The sequence below is a fragment of the Bubalus bubalis genome, chromosome 15 (genome assembly GCF_019923935.1).
Source record: "Bubalus bubalis isolate 160015118507 breed Murrah chromosome 15, NDDB_SH_1, whole genome shotgun sequence".
NCBI classification, from domain to species: Eukaryota; Metazoa; Chordata; class Mammalia; order Artiodactyla; family Bovidae; genus Bubalus; species Bubalus bubalis.
The window spans coordinates 69,644,259-69,667,511 of NC_059171.1; the positions used below are offsets into that span (position 1 = coordinate 69,644,259).

General features: G+C 49.6%; 1 long non-coding RNA gene across 3 annotated transcripts in view; it reads left to right on the forward strand.

The window, feature by feature from the left end:
- The window catches only part of LOC102402027, a 183,905-nt gene that overhangs the window by 141,765 nt on the left and 18,887 nt on the right, over window positions 1-23,253 (forward strand). For all 3 annotated transcript variants that reach the window (XR_006545050.2, XR_006640050.1, XR_006640051.1), the window contains one exon: window positions 17,225-17,374. This is a non-coding gene — a long non-coding RNA (uncharacterized LOC102402027). The remainder of the gene's footprint in view (window positions 1-17,224; window positions 17,375-23,253) is intronic.

Below are 23,253 nucleotides of genomic sequence, written 5' to 3' on the forward strand. Positions count from 1 at the left end.
GGCCGCCTGCACCTTGGGGCCTCCCGGTTCCCGCCCTCCTTCCCGCCAGGGCTCCTGCCCAACCAGACCACAACGGCCTCCTTTTGTTCTCCCGTCTCGGTTTCAGGCAGACCCGGCCAGCCCGGCCCCCCGGCTCGCTTCACCCATTCCTTTGAAGCCTTGATGGGCAGCCAACGGAGCTGGCCGAGTGCACACGGCCCGGGGCTGGTGCCAGGGTCCTGGCAGCCCCTTCCCGCCTAGCTGGCTCCCTGGAGCTGGCCGGGCCCAGGCCCCCGCGCTCGGGAACAGGAAATACCCGGATGTTCGCCTGAGCCTTCATCCGGGGCGGCCGGATGGGCTCTGGGTCCAGTTCCCAGGCCTCCTCCATAGTGAGACTCTCAACCCCATCCCGGGGCCCCTGGGCCGCACAGAGGAACAGGAGCAGCCTGGCCGGGTTCCGAGCTCTCTAAGGAAAGGCAGGACGGGGGCAGGGAGTGGACCACAGGCCTTGGCTCCGAACCTGCGTTGAGTGCCTCTCTCTGCCGTCCCCAGCCGTGGGACTCACCTGCCTCGTGCCTTAGTCTCCTCTCTAAGGGGGAAGAACAGAACATCCTAGTTCACAGATGTCCAGGGAGGAGGAAAGCCGTCCTGTCGTTAGCGCGTCGTGAAGGTGTGCCTGCTAGTTGCTGGAGCACGTTGTGACTCGGTGTTGATGGTCACTGGGGCGGATGCAAGCGTCGGAGCCCAGGAAGAGCAGGAGACTGTGGGTGAGTCCAGCGTGGCCTACCCCTTGCACTCCCAGGCTCCCGCCCCTATTATTCCTGTTAAACACCCAGGGGACAATCAGGGGTCCTCTGCTCTTTGTAATTTTGAAAGCATCTCCTGGCACCTGCTGCAAGGTGGGCCTCTGTTGGCGGTCACTGAGTGAACAAAGCCTGCTTCCTCTGTGGTCCCATTTCTCACGTTTAAGGTGGCTTTCCACATGGCCGCCCTCAGCTTGTCTACTCCTCAGGCCAGGGCCGTGTCATTCATTCCAGGGGAATGTCAACAAGCGGACATTTCCCTCTGCCCATCTCCAAGGCCAGGCCTGGAGCAGGTGTTCAGTAAATGAACACTGGGTTGCGGTAGCAAGGGTCTCTTCGCTGTGGATTTGTGGCAGCGCCCTCGCCACTAACTTATTTTGCCCTCTTTCATCACGGGCAGTGGTCAAGTTCCTCAGGCCTATCGAATTGCCAGCGATCTTCCTACCATCACTGGTCCAGAGGCAGTTTGGACCTCAGCCCCTGCCCACCCCACCTGGGCTTGGCAGACCTGGGCTGGTTTGGAACAGAGCTCACGGCTGAGGGTGAAGTCACACCTGGAACGGTTGTAAGACCGGGCACCTCCTCTTTGTGACTCTCCCAGGCTGCATGGCGGGTGGCGGGTAGCTGGCAGGGGAGATGCTTTGGCACTGCTGTGCTCTTGTGTCTGCGGCCAGCGGGGCCTTTGATGCCCTCCAGGGCCGCCTGCCTGGCTGAGTGCATTTGTGGAAGACAAAAGCTGCAAAAAAAGCAGCACAAATAACTTGAAAACGACTCAGAGACTGCCAGGGAGCTTATCAACCTGTTTCCTGGGTTTTGTTGTTGGAGTGGGGAGGCCAGGGGAGCGATTCTGGCCTGCACCTTGCACAGGCGTGATGCGGCGTTAACCTCAAAGCTAGCGACCCCTCCCCTGCTCTGTGCTAACGGCTCTCTCATGTGTCAGAGGGGTTTAATAAGACCAAACTCTGTGTTCTTGTGAGGATTAGAGGCTGGGAGGAAAGAAGCTGCAGGGCAGAAAAGCAGTGCCTTTTTCTTCCCAGGGGTGCAGAGAGACACCAGTATCCCTCAAATTTCCCTCTGGGCCAGCCTCCCCCCACATCTAGGATAGAACATAACAGAAGATTCCTCTTGTAACTCTGGGAACCTTTGGAAAAGGAGCTTCTGAAATGTCCCTGTCTTGGGGGAGTGAGGCCCTTCAGCTGTTGATTGACCACAGCACGCAGACTGGGGCCTCGCCAGTTACATCTCCAGCCTGGGCTCTGACTTCAAAAATGGCCTCTAAGCAAGTGGATCCTCCTTATAGGGTTGGAGCTCTTTCTCCTCCTGCCCTGCCCTGCTTCACCCAGGGCAGAGCCCCAAGGAATAAAAAAATGCCAAATTCAGTCTCTGACCTCCAACCCGGAGGCTGGTCCTTAAGAACACTGTTTTCTGCTCACTCACCTTGGGCCCCCATCCACGCTGCTGTCCCAGGCCAAAGATACGGCTGAGGGTGATGGCTGGGTGGCCAGATTTGGAAGGCTGGGCAGCCATCTGCTTTGCAGGCCCGCCTCCGTGCCTCTGCTGAGCTGTGAGTCTGCACCTCTTTTGCCCCGACTTTGGCCTGATAAAAGCAAAGTGCGGAGCCTTGAATGGGGGAGATGGAAACCAGAGACACCCCCTCTCTCTCCTCCCTGCCTCCTCTCTGCACCTACTCTGTGCCAAACATCAACCCAGGTATTTATTTACTTTTTCAAGTGAACTAGAGGTTTATAAAGAGGATGCTCTTTCCCCTGCCAGAATGAGCCTTTTCCTCCCAGAAAAACTCCTATTCATCCTACTATACCCGGCTGCAGAGCCCCCTTCTCCATGAGGCTTTCCTGTCCTCTGGCTAGAGTTGCTGCCTCTCTGCTTAGGTCCACCAGACCTCTAGGGCTCTGTTTTAGCCTAGGTGGTACTTCCTACACTGTTCTGGTTTATCTTTGTGCATGTCCACCTGGCCCTTTGAAAGGAGCAATGGCAACTTCTTTATTTAACTCAGCATCCCCAGTGCCATAGCGCCAAGCACATGTGGAGTAGACTTGTGTGTTCGGAGTGGGACTGTGTGAGCGGGGACGCCCTCACCTGGTTCAGCCAGGACTGGGGCTTCAGCTCACTCAACCCTGGAGTGGAGGCTGGAATGACTGACTGTCATACCCAGCACCATCTACAGACAATGCCTGTGACTCCGTGCTTGCAGGTTGACCCTCATTCTTGGCAGATTTGTGTCGGAGTGGAAAGAGCCCAGCCTTAGAACTTGATAGACTCCTCCTTTCTGCTCATCTCAGCTGGTGATTTGGAGTAAGTTACTTCTGCCCTGTGCCTCCATTTCTCCACCTGTAAGATGGACGTAGGAATGTTTATTTTGCCTGATTTGTTGAATAGAATAGAGATGATGTTTGCATTGTCCTGGTGTTAGCAGTAACTATCATTGTGGTCGTCTTTTCTCTGAAAAGGAGCCATTCTTAGTATCTCTTGGGGGTGAGCAGAGGGACAACAAAAGCATTTGTGGCAAGGAGACAATATTTGAGGCTTCTCTGGGTTTGTTTTGGGCTTCCCAGGTGGCGCTAATGGTAAAGAACCCACCTGCCGATGCAGGAGATAAAAGAAATGCAGGTTTGATCCCTGGATCACAGATCACCTGAAGAAGGGCAGGACAACACACTGCAGTATTCTTGCCTGGAGAATCCCATGGACAGAGGAGCCTGGTGGGCTACAGTCTATAGTGTCGCAAAGAGCTGGACATGACTGAGCATGCACGCATCCCCTGAGTTTGTTTCTTGCTGGAAAAGTGCCTTCATGAGCATACAGCAGTAAGTCTGCTGGCTACTCCAGCCCTGCCTGGGTTCCCAGGAAGTGGGCAGGAGAAGAGCCACCTGTTGCTTGCTGGTCTGCTGTGGAAACACATGGAGACAGGGGAACAAATGTTACCCATCAGGGACTTCCTTCTTCCAGTAAGATGCCAACACCTTACACTTTGTTCCTTGAAGATGCTGTTCCTCACAGATGTGGATCTCCTAGTGGAACTTTCTCCTGCTTGCACTTGGGACTCAGGGATGATGTGGGGTCAGTAGGATTGTGTTCCTTCCCTGGACCCTCCCTTTTTCTTCCCAGCCTTCCCTCCATCTGCATTTACTGGGCACTCACTGTATGGCAGGCACCATGCGGTGTGCTGGGAACATGATGATGAGTGACACATGCTGCAGGAGAAAGACAAGTCCACGCACATGGTTGGTTCAGTAGCAGCCCCCCAAAGATATCCGCATCCTAGAGCCCCCTCCCAGGTGATTGTCACCTTCCATGGCCAAGGGGACTTGGCAGTGCGGTTAAATCTTGAGATGGCAAGACTATCTTGGATTGCCTGGGTGAACCCATTGTCATCACAAGCATCTTTGTGAGAGGGAGATTTGACAACACAAAAGGACAAGGGATTGTGATCGTGGAAGCAGGTATTGGAGTGATGCGGCCAGGAGCTGAGGAATGCCCACAGCCTCTAGATGTGGAAGAGGTAGGGAACGTGTTTTGCCTTGGGGTCTCCAGGAGCTCAGTTGGTAAAGAATCTGCCTGCAATGCAGGAGACCCTGGTTTGATTCCTGGGTCGGGAAGATCCGCTGGGGAAGAGATAGGCTACCCACTCCAGATTCTTGGGCTTCCCTTGTGGCTCAGCTGGTAAAGAATCCGGCTGCAATGCGGGAGACCTGGGTTCGATTCCTGGGTCAGGAAGATCCCCTGGAGAAGGGAAAGGCTACCCACCTCCAGTATTCTGGCCTGAAGAATTCTATGGACTGTATAGTCCATGGCATCGCAAAGAGCTGGACACAACTGAGCAAACTTCACTTTCACTTTCTCCAGGAGGAAGCAGCCCTGCTGACACCTTGGTTTTAGCACTTGAAGACTTCTGGATTTCTGACCTTCAGAGCTGTAAGAGTCTAGAACGTGAAGTGTTTGTCCAAACATTTACCCAACTGAACAGCTGTGGGGCCAGAATTCCAGTGGGGTCCCCTGTCCCCATCCTCTCCCTTTCTGCACTCTGCCGCCTCCTGGGAGCAGCTTGCTGGGGCTACAAGAGGCAGTTCAGATGCTTAGAGGAAAACAGAAAGAATGTGAAGTACAGGGGACCTTTCCTATTTACACTAATTAAATGAGGAAACAATTTAAACATCAGCATCCTTTGCTGTGAAGAGGCCGGAGGAGAGCAGGTACACGTTTATGCTGCCGTGGCAGTTGGCAGAACGCAGGAGTGGGTTTCCTTAGCAGTGTGCACAAATGGCCTTGATGGTGTCTGTGTATTTTCATTCTATTACCTCATTTCTCGGTTTTATCCTAAGGGGATACTCCAAAGAAAGAAAAAAAAAAAGCACTCATTTGTGAAAACGTCCATTAAACCATGGTTTTTTTTTTTTTTTTTTACTTTGGATTATAGAAAATTTCAGACATCCAGGAAAGTAGAGAGAATAGTATAATGAACACCCATTTACGTATTTAACAATTATAAACATTTGTTTTATTTACTTCATCTTTTTCTAATATATTTTAAAATAAATTATAGACATCATGATATCTCACTTCCATATATCTCAGGTAACTTCAGTTTAGGGCAATAAAAAGTGGAAACCAAATGATTAAATGGAGAATGGTATAATCCACTATGATTATCTACCTAGCATAATATTATGAGATCTTTAAAATGATCATTCTTGAAGTTCCCATTACAAGCTGTCTTAGGACTCTACACTTTCCCTTTATATGACTTGCCATGCTTCATAATCATTTAATTACCTGATTATTGAATTAATGTCTGTTTCCCCAAGTCATTTCATGGGGACAGTGCCCATTTTGCTCACCACTTTTTTCTTGACTGCCCAGCAGGGTGCCCGGTTCATAGCAGGTGCAAAATAAAATTGGTTGACTAAATGCCACCTGAGTATTTTTAGATCCTTGAAATAACATGCTGAGTGATGCAAGCAAAGCACATCATCTCGTATGAGCACGATGTGAAAATGAAAATGCGGGTGCATACAGATGACTTCCAGAAGGCAGCGCTGGGAATTTCACGTGTTTCTGCCTGCACGTTGGGAGAGGCGGGTGAGATTTGTTCCTCCTGCTTTATTTTCCTCCATGTGGCAGTCCTGCCAGCTCTGTCATCAGGGAGGTACCCACTGTCCTGCGTCCCATGTGCTTGGTGCAGTCCAGGAGAAGAGGTTCATCCACATGGAGTAGGAAGACTGGGTTTTGAAGCTGACACTCTCCTTTACCCACTACAGGACACTGAGCAATCCCTGAATCTCTCCGAGCTTAGTTCCTTCAAGCTGAATAGGTGATCATGGTACCTGCCCCTCTGTCTTTCTCTAATTAGATGAAATAAGGATGGCTCATGGAGGGGAGAGCACCCTGTACTGTGTTCCCGAGGTAGCTTCTCCCCATCCTCCTCCACCATGACATCTCAGCCCCTGGCACTCAGAGGAGCCCTGCCACTGCCCCCATGCCCTCTGGATGGAGGAGTGAGCGGCTGCCCAGAGGTGCACGGTGCGGTCAGGGTTCTTCAGTGTCCGTCTGAAAATCCCTGTTGACCATAAACGGGAAGGTGACAGCTATATAACCTGGAGTGTTTTCACTGTGCTCAGTCATCCCGCTAATTGATGGGTCCATCAGTCATCCAGTGGTGTTTAATGAGTGCTTACTCCACACTGATTGCATATTCATTAACTTTCGGTGACTGCTGACTGCACCCAGACTCTGGCACTAGAATCTCTGGTGGGGGTTTTCCAGGTAGCTCAGGGATATATAAAGAATCCACCTGCCAATGCAGGAGACGCAGGAAACGTGGATTTGATCCCTGGGCCGGGAAGATGCCCTGGAGGAGGGCATGGCAACCCACTCCAGTATTCTTGCCCGGAGGATCCCATGGACAGAGAAGCCTGGCAGGCTACAGTCCAGGGGGTCGCAAAGAGTCAGACATGACGTAGCACGCACCATGGAAGAAGTTTCCTTTGAGCTCCAGGGCTCTCCAGGAGTCTACTTCCTGTCTTCTCCCCATGCAGACTTGAGCAGCATTATTGCTCAACACTTACTTATTCAGCACTTTCCACACACCCTGTGCTCCCCTGGGCATGAAGATGCTACAAGGAGGGCCTGTGATCATGGGGTACATGCTGGTGATAAACTGGAGCCTGGGAAAGAAATCAGAGAATTACCAGTGGTGTTACCTGCTAAGAGGGGGTGCAGCCCAATTCATGGGCTCAAGGGTGGTAGTCTCTGGAATTATAGGACCCTGTTAGTAATCAAGACACCCTCTCATCAGCCCTGCCTTCCTGCTCAGTCCTGGTTCAGCCCCTTTCAGGATCATTTCCATGTATTCATGAACAGTTCCCATCAGTTGCCTTGTTGGGGGCAAACTCCTTTATTGTTTAGAACAAGCTCTGGAGCAGGCCGTGTCCCACTCACTGAGAGTCTCCCTGGGCGCAGTGGCGGGAGGCCCCACAAGGACCTGGAACCTGGCCTAGCTGATGAAACACCTGCAGTATCTAGGCAGGTCCTCGGAGGTCTGCCCAAGTTCTAGAGGACGAAGGATGGCAGTTGCTCTGTCCCTCCCCCAGAGTATTCAGACAAGGGCTCAGAGAGAGAGGGACTCAGGATGGTGGGGAGGGAGAATGAGTTCCTTGGCCCCGCCGCCCACTTGGCACCATGCCCCGCCCCCGCTCTGGCCCATCAGGAGGCTTTCTTCCTCCTGGCCATGGTCAGATACCACATCTTCTTTCTGTCTTTGTTCTCTGGCTTCCTCCGGCCATGGCTGCAGATGTGTGAAACGGTAGCCCTTGGCAGCGTGCTCTTAGAAGATGCCGCGCACCTGCATGTGTTCTCACCTGGCACCCTCCCCCCCACCTCTTCTTACCTGGATGCCACCTAATTCTTCTTTTACAACATGATTCAGAGAATAATCCACACCGCTGCTTTAGGAGGTCTTTCAAAGATGCACACCCCAGCTTGCACCCTCCTCTATTTTAGTTAATATCCTTCGGCTCCCCGGGCAGCCTCCCAGTATGGTCCTCAGGTTAATGCCCTAATATCTTCATGGTCATTACTTGGCTTCTAAGGCCCTGGTGCGTGCTGGCTGGGCTTCAGGAAATGACCTATCAGGGTACTGAGAGTTGGGCAGGCCCCCACCCCCGCCCTGGGGAGAAATGTGGTCCAGCCACAAAGATCAGGAAAGACTCAAAGATGAAATAGTTCTGAGGGGGTCATAGAAGGGATGTTGGCTCTTGCTCTATCAAGATAGGGCCGTTGGAGGCTTCAGAGCAGATCTGACTTGTGTTTTAACTAAATCCTTCTAGTTTCTGTGCTGGCAATGGACTGAAAATGGCAAAGACAGAAGCAGATGAACCAGTTAAGAGGTTACTGCAGAAATCCAGGGGTGGGATGATGGTGACTGTGGTCACAGAGGATGCTGTGAGAAGGGATCAGATATGACTGTATCATGAAGATGGAATTTGCTGGTGGATTGGATGCAGGGTATCAGATAAAGGGTGATCGCAAGATTTTCCCTTGAACAAGGAGAGAATGAAGTTTCCATTTATTCATAAGGAGGATCAGTGGGTGAGTGTGGTGGGTAGGGATGGATTCATGCTTGAGATATTAGTCGGACGTTAGACATAAAGGTAGAGATATTCAGGAAGCAGCTGGGTGTATGAATCTGCAATGTGAAGGTTAATTTCACATCAGCTTAACTAGGTATCCAGCCGTTTGATCAGTTTAGATATCACTGTGAAGGTGTCTTTTGGATGGCATTAACATCTATATCAATAGACTCTGAGGGAAGCAGATTACTCTCCCTGATGTGGGTGGGCCACATCTAATCAGTTGACAGCCCCAAGGGAAAAAGACTGAAAACCTCCAAAGAAGTGGGGATTCGGCCTCCAGACAGCCTTCAGACTTGAGCTGCAGCATCTCCTCTTCCCTGGGTCTCCATCCTGCTTGCCCACCCTGCAAATTTTGGATTTGCCAGCCTCCACAATGAATGTTTAAGCCAATTCCTTAAAATGTCTAAAGGAGATCCAACCAGTCCATCCTAAAGGAGATCAATCCTGAGTATTCACTGGAAGGACTGATGCTGAAGCTGAAACTCGAATACTTTGGCCACCTGATATGAAGAACTGACTCATTTGAAAAGGCCCTGATGCTGGGAAAGATTGAAGGCAGGAGGAGAAGGGGATGACAGAGGGAGAAATGGTTGGATGGCATCACTGACTCAATAGACATGAGTTTGAGTAAGCTCTGGGGGTTGGTGATGGACAGGGAGGCCTGGCGTGCTGTGGTTCATGGGGTCACAAAGAGTCGGACACGACCGAGTGACTGAACTGAAATCTGTCAATTCTCTCCTGTTATTTCTTTGCCTGTTTCTCTGGAGAACCCTGAGAACGTGGGGTAGGACATGGAGTAAAGAGATATATATTTGGGTGCCTATTTGGGAGTCGTGTTATTTAAGCCTTGAGACTGGGCATGAGCACCAAGAGGGCACATACGGACAGAATTGGTCTACTGCTCTCTCCATCTGAAGTTAAGAGATTCAGAAACCGTGTGTGTGTATGTGTGTGTGTGAGAGAGATATTTATGGAGCCCTTACCATGCGCTGGGCATTCCCCATTGCTTGGACGCTGCCTCTTCTTAAAGCCAGACCCATCTATCTCCTTGTTTGTTCTGGAAGGTTGGAAAATGATCCCAATGGAGCCACTTATTTATCTGACTGATGTTTTGCAATTCTGTGTCTCACCTCCTCTGGGCGGCAGAATGGAATCAGCTGTTCCTTCCCTGCATCAGGAACAGATTATCTCGGCCTCTTCTTCCTGCCAGGCCACCTTCAGTTCCCTAAACCTCCAGCCTCTTGAAGCCATGTAGTGTCTCTTGACAGCCAGTAATAGCATTTATTAAAACCCGTGAAGCCTCCTTTCTAGCAAGTGTTGGTAAAAATAGTTCTGCAACTCCAAGGAACAGGGTCATTTGAACTTGGTGACTCGAAAAACCTTTGGGACAAATAATGAAAAGTACACAGGCTGTGGTGATGAATTTTTCCCGCCCTCTTTGTCCCCCACCCCTTTTTTTTTTTTAGTGTGTGTGAGGCGGAATGCTTAACCCATATTTTCCAAGAACTGTGTAGGTGGGTTGCTGGGGACAATTGATTTTTAGGGAAGTATTGGTCTTCTGGATGTGGAAACCATGAAGCAAAGAATAACATTGCACAAGAGGTGTTCCTATGACCAGGTCTGGGCTAATTATGGTGCTGTGTGCTCGCGCCCCTGTGTCGTCTGAGGCGTCACTTCTGCCTGAGTTGCATTTTGCTCTGGACTCAGGGTGATCCCAGGAGCCTTGTTCTAGCCAGCTGTCACATGGATCATCTACTTTCTAAGGCTGTGACTGGCTCTGAATGAGAGGAAGTGCAGCCTGGCAGGTAGAAGGGACACAGGCCTTGATGTAAGGAGTGCCGAGTCCTGGTTCCCATCCTGCCACTAGTTTGCTGTGTGACCTCGGGCAAGTTTTCTCACCTCTCTGAGCAGTGATGTCTTCTTCTGTGTTGAGTTTGGGCTTGGTTGTCTCTGAGGGATAGGACTCCAACCACCCCTGGGAGGCCTGTTGTTCAGTCACTTGAGTTGTGTCCAACTCTTTGCGACCCCAGAGACTGCAGTCCACCAGACTTCTCTGTCCTCCGCTATCTACCAGAGTTTGCTCAAATACACGTCCATTAAGTCTATGATGCTATCTAACCATCTTATCCTCTGGGAGGGTACATACCTTAAATAAAGGACCACCCCGCCCTCAGCATCCTGCCAGGTGTTGCATTGTGTGGGACCAGTGCTGCCAAATACATTTTTGGACTTTGTAAGGAAATTTCCTGGATTTTTAGATGTAAGCAGTGAATTCAGAAGTATTTTAAACATCCTATGGGTGAAATTTGTAGCCAGAAAGAGCCCATAGTTCTTCAGTTTGTAACTCTGTATACATGCAGTGTTCTTCCTGGGTTATCATAGGCTGGGGGCTGGAAACTGAGGAACGCTCATTTGATTTTTTTTTTTTTTTTTTTGTCTTGAAACCAGTACAAGTATTTTCAAGGTACTGTGGAAACAAAGTCAGACTGGAAACCGGGTCATAAGATGGATACTGCCTGGAGGCCTAGAGGGAAGCGTGACCTTCCTTTTCTTGTGGGTGTGAGTATTTGCAAGACAGTGAACTCGGTCAGCTGACCTCCTTAGGACTTAATCCCAGGTCCAGCCACCAGCCTTGTCCCTGATTCCATGGACTCTGTGGCATTCAGAGCTGGAGGAGATGAGATATTTTAGTGTATTCAGTATTCACTCAGCAGTATATCTTGTAGCTCTTCTCTGTGTGTGTACACACCTTATTCATTTTTAACTGCTGTGTAGTATTCCATGTTTCCCAGCCCTCCCCTCCCCGCCCCCCAACTCTTCCATACTAATGGATGGGCTTCCCGGGTGGCACTAGTGGTAAAGAACCCACTTGCCAACTCAGGAGACACAAGAGATGCAGGTTCGATCAGGAAAATCCCCTGGAGGAGGAAATGGCAACCCACTCCAGTATTCTTGCCTGGAGAATCCCATGGACAGAGGAGCCTGGCGGGCTACAGTCCATAGGGTCACAGAGTCAGACACAGCTGAAGCAACTTAGTAGGAACACATATTAATGGTAATACTTTGCTTTTATCTGTTTTCTGCTTTTATTCCTTCCTCCGCTGATGTTATGTCATAGGTTTTGTTGTTGTTGTTGTTGTTGTTTTTTCCTCACCCTCCTGCACACCTTCCTTCCTTTCCTCTCTCCCTTTCCCTTTTCTTCTTCCCTTGCATCCATCCATCTCTGGATCCACTGGTCAGGCACACTGTCCCTACAGATGCGAGATGTACGGGGCAAAACCCTGAAGCCTTGCCTCCAGGAGCTCCAGTTCACTGGGAAATCAGAGAAAAAGCGCATTGTGGAGACTTCCTGGAAGCAAGTTCTCCAACAGTCTTTACAAAGGAGCCTTTTGGAGTATGCATCTCTGAGGCAGGTGCCCGTTTTTCAAAGGAGGAGTCAACTTTGGAGCCTACTGTGTTACCTCGTCTGCTTCCTGGGACCTTGCAGGACCATCACGGGCTGCCCAGCCTTCCCTTCCTCCTGTACCGGAGGATGCAGTTTTAGCAGAAAAGCGCCAGTGTTGGCTCTGGAACGATGGCCCTGAGAAGGGCACGAGCTGTCCTGGGCTTTTTCCTTTGAGTGGGAGCCAAGAGGACCTTGAACAAAGTTGCAAATCAGAAGTCAGCCTGAAATAGAGGTGGAACATCAGGTCTTCTTCCTTCAGAGGAAATTAAGGTGAATAAAAAGGGAGTGAAGGTGGAGCATCTCAGAGACAGAGAGGGCCAAAAGCCTAGCCTCCGCCCCTGTATTTTCCAGATGAATTTCAAACATGTGTTTTGTGCCGTGAGTCGTCCTGTGCTTCCCTCTCCTTTCATCCTCTGCCTTTTTCCCTTCTTTTCTTATGAGCCTCTTGACAGTGATCACAGTAACGATTCACAGCGCCTCACTCTCTGGCAAAAGGGGTTCTAAGAATGGAAGAATTAATGTGTGCGGTTCAGAGGCCCACAGCCTACTCTGCTTTTCATCACCTTGGTCATCTGAGCAAGTCATTTAAGCAATCTGTGCCTCAGTTCTGTCCTGTGTAAAGTGGGGAAACTATCACGGTCTTCTTTCTAGGGATGTCAGCAAGGCACATGAGTTATTGTGCATGAAAAACCTAACCGAAGCCTGGAGTGGCTACCTGGAGTATGGTAAATGCTCAATAAATATCACATACGTGCACATGCACACACACACACGTGCACAAACGTCTCCTTACCTGAGAGATGTTTTCAGCCGCTCTTGTATAAACAGTACCCACCTCACCCCCACCTCCCTCTGCCTTCCTTCCCTCTGTTGATCTCTGTTAATCTGACCCTCTGTGTACTTACTTGACTATCTTCCCTAACCCTACCCCCTCCCGCTCCCTGCAAATGCTGAGATCTCTGTTACTTGTATTTAATTCTTTTTATAATTTATTTTTTAAAAGTCTTTATTGAACTTGTTACATTATTGCTTCCATTTTTATGTTTTGGTTTTTTGGCCGTGAGATGTATGGGATCTTAGTTCCCTGACCAGGGATTAAACCTGCACCCGCTGCATTGGAAGGCGAAGGAAGTCTTAGCCACTGGACCCCCAGGGAAGTCCCTGTTAGTTGTATTTAATGTTTTAGTCCCTACTATTTAAATAGTAGTAAATACAGGCTAAATGGAAGAGTGTCAATTTTATTTTTAAATTTTTGGCTGCATTGTGCAATATGCAGGATCTTAGTTCCTTGACCTGGGATCACACCTGCGCCCCCTGTAGTACAGAGTCTTACTCACTGGACCACCAAGGAAGTCCCCCAGGAGTGTGTATTTTAGAGATGACCTGCAGCCCAGACTCAGGCACAGAGAGTAAAGTGACTAGCTCAAGGTTGAGCAAGTGGGGGAATCTGGAGACATTCAAGTCTGATGCTTTAAATTCTGATTTAAACCATGACTGCCTTCCTGCTGGTAAAACAAAAAAGGAAAACTAAGCATAGTGACTGCAACAAAGTCAGGATTCAGTAAACATTAACTGAAGGTAATAGTGATCATCGTTCCTGCAGCAGCTGCCCCAGGACACCCCTGTTTGGTTGTACCCTGGCTTTCTGAGCAGAACTTGGGCAGCGGTGGCTGCCATCCTGAGAGGGTTAAGGGGGTGGTGCCCAGGTAGGTGGGCAGGTGTGGCAGCAGGGTTGAAGCGAGCTCCTGCCCTTCTCGAAGGGCTGCCTTGTCAAAGGGAGGGAACCAGCGCTCTGTGGAGACACCATGCTTCCCATGTGGTGTCTGTTTCCACGTGGGAGCTCTTAAAATGCGCCAGTGTCTCTCCAGGTTGTACTTCCACTTGCTGTTTTCTTTCCCCCAAGATCTGTTGGGGGGCGTTTTGCAGGGATTTTAAAGGTCAGGAAATTGTCTCTGTGTCCTGGATCTTGTCCCAGTTTTCTCAGGTGGGTTTTATTGCTCCTATTTTTAGGATGAGGAAACTGAGGTTCAGGGAGGTATAAATACTGAAGTCGGGATTCAACCCCAAGCCTGCTACTTCCCAAATACCTCCCACCTCTGCTCCACGGCTCAGACGCTGTGAGAGTTGGATGCTGGTTTGTCAGCACATATGGAATGATGAGCCCAGGCTGGGTGCCAAGCCTCATTTTTTTTTTTCTTTCTTGTTTGCTTGTTATGGTTTTTAAACTGTTTTGTTGAAGTGAGGGGGACAGTACTTGTAGGAGGTTCAGGGGGGCGGGTCCTCTGTCTTCTTCTCTCGTGACTCTCTGAACTACAGCAGTGAGCCATGGGGGAGGAGCTCAAGTGTGGAGCACCGCTGCCCTGAATTCAGATATGAGCCCAGCCTCCAAGTTGCTGTGTGATCTGTGTCGAGTCATCAGCCTCTCGGAGCCTCAGTTTCTGTATTTGTAAAATGGAACATGGACTCTTGCTTGGAAAGGACACTGAGGATTTGAGATGTGAAATATAAAATGTCAAGCATGTCTCCTGGTGTCGAGTCAGCCATTGATATTATTATTGTTGCTGTGTTTTAGCACATAGTGTTATACTTAGATGTTGCTTCTTTTCTCTGCCTTATTTATCTTTGTGGTTCCTAAGTGTGCAGATCGAACCTTATTCACTTCGGCGTCCCCAGCATCTAACACAGATCTTGGTATGAGGTTGATGGGCACTGTTGCAGGGCACCTGAGCAAATGGATGAATGAAGAAATAAGGCAGCCCGCGGGTTGTCAGAGCCGCTCTGGCCAGCTGTTGGAGGACTGTTTCCTGGAGTCTTATCCGCTTTTGTCAGATTCAGGCTAGGACAACGGTGTTGTGGTTCCATTGTTCCTAGATAGCACTTCCTATCTTAACGTTTCGGCCGGGGCAGCCCTGGACCACACCCTTCCCTGCTGGCCTATCACCCACCCCACTTGGACCCCGGCAGGCTCCCTCCCAGCCTGCCCAGATGAAAACTTTCCTGAAATGCTTGCAGCCCCTCAGTCACGACTATTGTCAAAGGGGCCATTTCTTCCTCCAGAACCTTTCACATTCCAGGGAAGATATGGAAAATGCTCAATCAAGATGTTCTGCATGGGAAGTTCTCTGGTGGTCCAGTGGTTAAGAGTCTGCCTTCCAATGCAGGGGAATGCAGGTTCGATCCCTGGTTGGAAAACTAAAATCCCCCATCCCCCATGCTGCAACTAAAGTCGGAACACCTCAACAAAGAGCCACATGCTGCGACAAAGACCTAGTGCGGTGAGAGTGTCAAACAGTTTTAAAAATGCTCTGCATGAGCCTGATTCTTCATGGCTCAACCTGCATCTTCCTGTCTTGCACCCCACTCTCCCCTCGTCTGAATGGTAGGTCAGGTCAATCTAGTTATCTGGTTATCCCTAGCCAACAATTGAAGAAACGGAGCTTCAAAAAGTTGGGACTGCTAGGAACACAGCCGGTTAGTGAGAGGACTTAAGACCGTTACTAGCTCTCTGCATCTCACAGTGCTTTCTCCACTGGTTCCCTTCCTGGTTTCATCACTGGGGTGCGGTACCCTCTTCTGTTCCCAGAAGAGCTTTGAGGGGTATGTCACAGCGTTAGTGACCCAGGCTCTCTCAATCTGTTAGCCCCGGGTCGCCTCCCACCGCCCTGTGAGGTATATGGGGTCCAGGCATCGTCACACCGCCCTGTGGGGGAGAAGCCCAGAGGGCTGAGTGCCTCTGGAGGTGACACAGCTCGAAGCGCGGCACTTTCCCTTCCGTCAGGTTTCCCTTTCCTGCTGAATTTGACTCAGGTCACGGGTGTGTGTTAGTCACTCAGTTGTGTCCGACTCTTTGCAACTCCATGGACTGTAGCCCTCCAGGCTCCTCTATCCATGGGTTTCTCCAGACAGGAATACTGGAGTGGGTTGCAGTTCCTTTCTCCAGGGGATCTTCCCAACCCAGGGATTGAACCTGGGTTTCCTGGATCGCAGACTGATTCTTTGAGCCATGAGGGAAGCTCATAGGTCAGTTGTTCTCGAACAGGGTTTCCCTTGGAATTAACTAAGGAATTTAAAAATCTTGTTGCCGGGACCCAACCCCCGAAGATCCTGACTTAGGCACAGAGCCCGGGGAATCAGCATTCTAACATCTCCCCTGTGATTCTATGGTGCAGCAGCATCGAGAACCACTGTCTCAGGTCATCCTCTTACAGCGATGTAGGGAAATCTGACAGGATGCTGGCAAATTCCCAAACTCTATTTCAGACTGGGGTTCCAGCCCTCCTAAAGCAAACCATGCTTGTTTCGCTCAGATTCATCACCACTTGTGTTTCAGATGAACTGTCAGTGCTGAAAGAGGATTGTAGGGGAACACAGGAGATGGAGTGGTCCCAAAGCTGCCATGTCTTGGGCCCTTATTGTGTCCTGAGCCCTGTGATAAGCACCTTATGTATATGAGCTCATCTCACTCACAGTCCAGGTGCTAGCACTAAGAGGGCAGTGCTGGTGTTACCTCATTTCACAGATGAGAAGGCTGTACAGGGACTAGATAAGTAACTTGCTCAAGCTGGCAGGGGCAGCTGAGATTTGAAGACAGAGAGCTGGCTCCGTAGGCCACTGTTGTTGCCACTTTGTCTGTTGTTCTGCAGGCTGGATGACTGGTTCCCACATGGCTGAGAATTTCCACTCACCAGCTGATCCTTCATGGTGATGCTGAGACCTAGATCTGATCTGTCACTCTGTTGCTCAGGAGCCTCTGTGAGTCTCCATAGCATCTGGTCATCTGGTAGGGGGGTGGGGAGGGAGGTGGCTGGCGGCCGGCGGCAGCAAACTCTTAGCACAGCCTGTGAGGGATCCCCTTTACAGCCTGAGTGCTGGCAGACTGTTCTTTCAGACTACACATCACATGTGCTATTAATACCATTTGAAAGTTTCCCCACATTTCCCTGCCTGGTGAATGTCTGCTCTTCAATACCTAGCTCAAATATCCTCTTCTCTCATCTATGCAGGACGAGTCAGTGATGCCTTCCTCTGCTCCCAGAGCTCCTGGTCCCTCCCTCCTGGCCCATGTGGCCCACAGCATTTCCCTCAGTGCCCTCAGAGCTCCCAGAGGAATGCGGCTTGGTCTTACTCATGGTTGTTCTCCTTTCTTCAGCATCTACCAGTGAATGGCCAGCCTCCCACATGAAAGATGACCTCCTTTACCTCAGCTTCCACTTTATTTCAGCCGTGAAGACGTATTCTCTTTGCCTCTGGATATTAGAAGATTTTTCTGTTTGTAATGGGTGCTTTCTTTCAGGGTACCTCGGGTTCCACATTGCATAACTTGACACTGATTTACTGTATTTTCTTAGGCTGAGCAGTGATTTCAGAAGTGTTCTGAGGTCCCGTGGAAGATCTGCCTCTCTCCAGCCTTGGGTTCTCTGCATTCTCGAGCATCTCAGGGTCCAGAAGAAAAAGAAGAAAGCCTACCAGTTCTGGGAGCAGTTTGGATGAAGAGAGAGGTAGGTGTCTTGTTTTGTGTTCTGCTTTATTCCTGAACTCAACTACCACGAGCCAGTTAAGGCAGAGCCAGAAGAAATGGTGTCTTGGCGACCCAAGAGACACATATTTGCTCGCTCGTGTGCTGTTGTGAGAATGACAACACTTGCTCAACACAGAGTATGAAGACGCTGTTAGGGGAGTCCCTGCCAGTCTCTGAACAGGGCAGGTACACCGGGGGCCATCCGCTGTCAGGGTGAAGAGTGGGACTTTCTTATGCCTACTGTGAAGGGGGCAGGGAAAGTCAGGCTTAAAGATGCTGGCTGAATTCTTAGAACTCATTCTGCACAAACACACGCATGGTGCAGGTGATGTGAACAGCATCTTCATCTCAATGTTGCTTGAAATAGCAAACAGTGAGGCTTTTTTATTTACTTATTTCTCTATATTTATTGGCATACAATGCCTAGCTTTTATTTTATTTTTATTTTTTTAATTTTATTTTATTTTTAAACTTTACTTTTTTATTAGTTATGCCAAATTGTATTAGTTATGCCAAATATCATAATGAATCCACTACAGGTATACATGTGTTCCCCATCCTGAACCCTCCTCCCTCCCCATACCATCCCTCTGGGTCGTCCCAGTGCACTAGCCCCAAGCATCCAGTATCGTGCATCGAACCTGGACTGGCAACTCGTTTCATACATGATATTTTACATTGATTATAACACTATTAGTTACAGGTTTGCAACATAGTGATTCAAAATTTTTATAGATTATACTCCATTTATAGTAATTATAAAATGTTATCTATGTTCCCTGTAGGCTTGTCGATTATTTTATACTTAGTAGTTTATACCTCTTAATCTCCTAACCCTGTCTTCAGTGCCTGGTTTTTAATCAGATTACTGGCTATATGAAGAAGCAGAAGACTATGACCCAAATTTAGGGGAAAAAAAATTGTCAATAGAAAGCAGATGGAACTGAGATTTTTTAGCTAAACTTATACTTGCCTGATCAATTGATTTTATTATTATTGTTGTTGTTATTATTATTAGGTTCACAGAAAAGTTGAGTGAAAGTATAGAGTTCCCATATATCCTCTGTCCACATACAGCCTCCTTACCAGCAACATCCTGCACCAAAATGGTATATTTGTTACAGCTGACAAATCTACACTCACTAACATCATTATCACCCAAGTTCATAGCTTGTATTAGGATTCACTCTTGGGGTTGAACATTTTTTAACAACTGTGTAAGGCCATGTACCCACCATGGTAGTGTCATATGACATATTTTCCCTTCCCTAAGAGTCCCCTGTGCTTCACCTATTCAGCTCCCACAATGAGACACAATTTACCTGCTCCTTGGTTGGGTATCGCTTGATTGCATCACAATACCTCCATACAGCGGAATACTGCTCCAGTATTCTTGCCTGGGAAATCCCATGGATGGAGGATCCTGGTGCAAAGAGTCGGCCGGGACTGAGCAACTTCACTTTCGCTTTCTTACCGCTGGGGTGACTTTATGTAGTGATACGGAACAGTCTTGAAGTTGTATTAACTGCTGTTGGCCTTAACAATGTTGAATTTTTTTTAATTTACTTTTTATCTTGTTTTTAACTCTTTTGTTTTTGTGTTGGAGTACAGCCAATTAACAATGTTGTGTTAGTTTGTGGTGCACAGCAAAGCAGGCTCAGCCACACATATATATGCATCATTCTCTCTCCCCCAAGCTCCCCTCACATCCAGTTAACAAAGTTGACCTTAAAAAATGAAAAAAGAGGGCATGGCACGGCGTGCAGACTGTGCTGATGGCTCAGGCGGTGCACATCCAGCACTCCCAAATCAGCTGCCTGGACTTCCTGCATCTGCATTCACAACCTGTGGTTCCCAACTCTGCTGATCCGTGAGTCCCACAAGACAGACCCCTCCTTCAGGGCAGACTCTGTTCATTTGCAATGGTAATTATTGCCTGGACCAAGTCTAGATCCAGGCATACCGTAGCCTTTCCCTTAGTATCTGTGAATACCTGAATGATGAACACAGGGGGAGTTTTCTTCCCACAGTGCTCTCTGCCTCCTACTCCTCAAATACAGCGGCAGGAGTGGAAGCGCTGGGTGTCCCTCCTCCGTCTCCTGGGTACCATCCCTGGCCTCCCCTCCCCTGCCTCGAGTTTCTGTGCTCTGCCAGGCTTCTTTATTCCCCAGGTTACAGAGACTCGAAGGAGATGGGAGAGCAGCTTGAAACGGACCTTCCAGATGATATTGTGTAGCTGATACTGTCCATCAGGCTGATGTGACTAATTTAGTTGTAACAGCCGAGCGACCCAGCAGCTGATCTGACAGCAGGCTGGTGAGTCAGACCTGATGGGTCTGATTCCGTGAGCTGGCATGGCTCTGTAACCTTGGCCATGTTGCTTAACCTTGCTGAATCTCAGTTTCCTGACCTGTAAATGGAGGCTAAAAATGCTTCCCTTGAGGTTGTCGTGAGGATTAAATGTGATCACATAAGTGAAAGTGCCCTTTGAGGAAAGAAGATGGTGAAGGCGCCTACTGAGTCAGGAGAGAAGTGAGGCGGGCCTGCTGGTGTCCTCTGGGGCCTCATCCTTGCAGAGGAAGAAAATCCTGACTCCCCCAGTCAGATAGATTCTAATTTGGCTCTTAGTCTCTTATTCAGTGTGCTTCTCCCGGCTGCCCAGAGCTTTCAGCGTAAGCAAATAAATGATCCTACTCCAGCGGGCTCTGTGTTCTGTGGCCAGCCATGTGTTTGAGCTTGATAGAGATTCTTATCTGGCTGGGTAATATTACACAGCAAGGGATGACATTTCTTATCAGGGGCCCTGTGGAATCAGAGATAGGGGCCCTTTCTTTTTACTGGCAGCCAGGTCTTCATGTGCAGGGCTGGCAGGGAGGGTCCCAGGGTGGGCCAGGGCCTGGAGTGGGCAGCTTGGCCGGCGGTGGCATCAGCTGGCCCTGCTCTCTCGAGACAGCTGCTCCCAATGGCCTGCCTTGACTAAAGAAGGCCACATGAGGTTTCTGCATGCGATAGAAGCAGGGCGGGGCCCCGAAGTGGGAATGAGGAAGGAAGGAGAGGGATGATGGTGCTGGACCAGCTTGGGGTGGAGGCATGTGTGGCATCCTGCCCTTGTACGGAGAGGCAGGCAGCCTCCTGCTGCGGAGTCTTGGCTGTGGGAGTGATGAGGTCCTGGGTAACCTCCATGTCACCACTTGAAGGCCTACCGGTGTGGATGCAGTAGGCGTGGTGCTGCACAGGCTCCTGTGCCCTCGGGCTTCGGTTGCAGAGACACTGGCAGGCCCGATGGTAGGAAGGGAACAAGATCAGAGTGTTTATTCCTTCACTTCTCCCGCTGGGTCCCTGAGTGGTACAGGCAGGGTCTATACATAAGGGCCTGCGTTAGCATCTTGATTCTGGGATGCATTCACTGTTTATTGGGCGAGTTGTTTACCTTGCTGCACCTCGGTCTCTTCATCCATTTTTCTTGCCATCTCTCATCACTTGCCTTCGGGTTCCATTGATCTCTGTGCCTGGGTTTGGCCCTGAGATACCAGGGGCAGGGGCAGTGCTGGGTCACCCAGGGCCTGAGGCCAGAGCGCCCGATGGATGGAGCTCCAGTGTAGACTGAGGCGGTTCGAACGACCACATGATTTGGTACTGCAGCCTCTGTAGGGGACACGTGCCCAGGGTTCTTCCTCTCCGGTTTTTTTTGGGGGGAAGCCCTGTTCTCAAGGCATAATCTTATCCTCATCAGAAAGGGAAGAAGTGGTTTCTCCCTCTCCCTGGACCCCTCTCCGGCCAGCAGTCCTGCCTCTGCTTCCTTCTTGTTGGTGCCACTTCCTGTTTCCTTCCATCGCCCTGCACCTCTGCCCTGCCTCCCGCCCCAGGTCTCATGTCAGCTGTGCTGTTTTCCATGCTCCTCCCCATGGCCAAGTCCAAATTCTGAAAGCACAGCTCCGACCCCATCCCTCTCCACTTGTAAAAATAGCCTGACCTCTCAGCGTGATGTTTAAAGCCCGCCTGATTGTCACCTGACCCCTGTGCTTTGATCACAGTCACCCTTGTGTGGGGCGTCAGTCATGGTAAGCAAGGTCTCATCTTATCTTTCGAACTTGCCAGTGTCTTTCTTTGACTTTTATGACTTGTTTGCAGCCTTTCTTCTTTGGAAGCCTGAGGGGTTCGTGGGCTCCGGCCAGCGAAGGGCTAGGTTCAACCCCAGCTTTACCAGCAGCTGGCTCTGGGGCTGTGAGCAAGTCACTTCACCACCCTGAGCCTCAGCGTCCTCAGCTGTGACATGGGCGTCTCATTCCTGTGCCAGGGCTCTCGTGAGAAGAACCTGTCTGAAGGTGTCTGCTGGGGTCTGGCTCATGGCAGGTCCTCAGTAAGTGGGGACTCCCCGCTCTCTGATGGCTTGTCCCGCTCTCTAACAGCCTGTCCCGCTCTATCCTGATGCACCTGAGCCCAAGTTCCATCCCATCTTTAGCCTTCTCTCTGGGCTCTTCAACCCGGGAGTCATCTTCCTCTGTTGGAAGGTCTCTGACCTCCTTCTATCTGGAGAGCAGGAACAGACCCCTTCTCTTTCTGCCCATGTCTGACTTCCTGGCATGATGTGGACTCCTTTAGGGCATTGACTGGTGGTTATGGTTTTGGCTTGGCCACGGGAATCATTGATTTAGTGATTGAGAAGTTGACACCAAGGGAATGGAAGAGAGTCATCTGTTCTCTCTTTGAATGTAATTTGATTGGTATATGGTATTGTTGGTATATGGTATGGTGGTATTGTTCAGTTGCTCAGTTGTGTCTGACTCTTTGTGACCCCATGAACTTGGAGCATGCTAGGCTTCCCTGTCCTTCACTATGTCACAGAGTTTGCTCAAATTCATATCCATTGAGTTGATGATGCCATCCAACCATCTCATCCTCTGTCGTCCCCTTCTCCTCCTGCCCTCAGTCTTTCCTAGCATCAAAGTCTTTTCCAGTGAGTCAGCTTTTCGCATCAGGTGGCCAAAGTTTTGGAGCTTCAGCTTCAGCATCAATCCTTCCAATGAATATTCAGGGTTCATTTCCTCAAGATTCTTCTCCAACACCACAGTTCAAAAGCATCAGTTCTTTGGCATTCAGCCTTCTTTATGGTCCAACTCTCATATCCATACACAACTACTGGAAAACCATAGTGTTGACTCTACAGCCCTTTGTGAACAAAGTGATGTCTCTGCCTTTTAATTTAGTGGCTTAAAACAACACAGATTTAATTATCTTACAGTTCTATAGGTTAGAATCCAAGGTGGGTTCTACCACCAGGGAACACAGTGCTGGTTCCTTCTGTGGGCTTCTCCAGCTTCTAAAGGCTGCCTGCATCCCTAGGCTTGTGGCCCCTTCCAACATCTCTGAAGCCAGCTGCATGTCCTCTTTCCATGCCTTTCTTCCTTTCTCACATCTTTCTCTTCTGGCTCCCTCTTCCATTTTTAAGGACACTGCAAATTATATTGGGCTCACAGAAACAATCCAGGGTGATCTCACTGTCTTAAGGTGAACACTTTAGCCATTTATTTCCATCTGCATCCTGAATTCCCCTTTGCCATGTAACCCAATATAGTCACAAATTTCAGGGATTCAGGCATGGGCATCTTTGGAGGACCACTATTCTGCCTATCAGAGCATGTCTGAGAATAGAGAATAGAGTCTTGCATGCACTATATACTTGTATACATGTTGGTATTGATCAACCTTAGCTTTCTCAGCCGTGAGATGAGTAGACGTCCCATCTGATGTCCGCACAGATCCTCAGAAAATCTTTGTTTTCCTGGACACATTGCCTCCAGGAGACACATTTCATCCCTCAATCTTGGATGGACCGGAGGCTGTGAGGAAGGGGGTGAG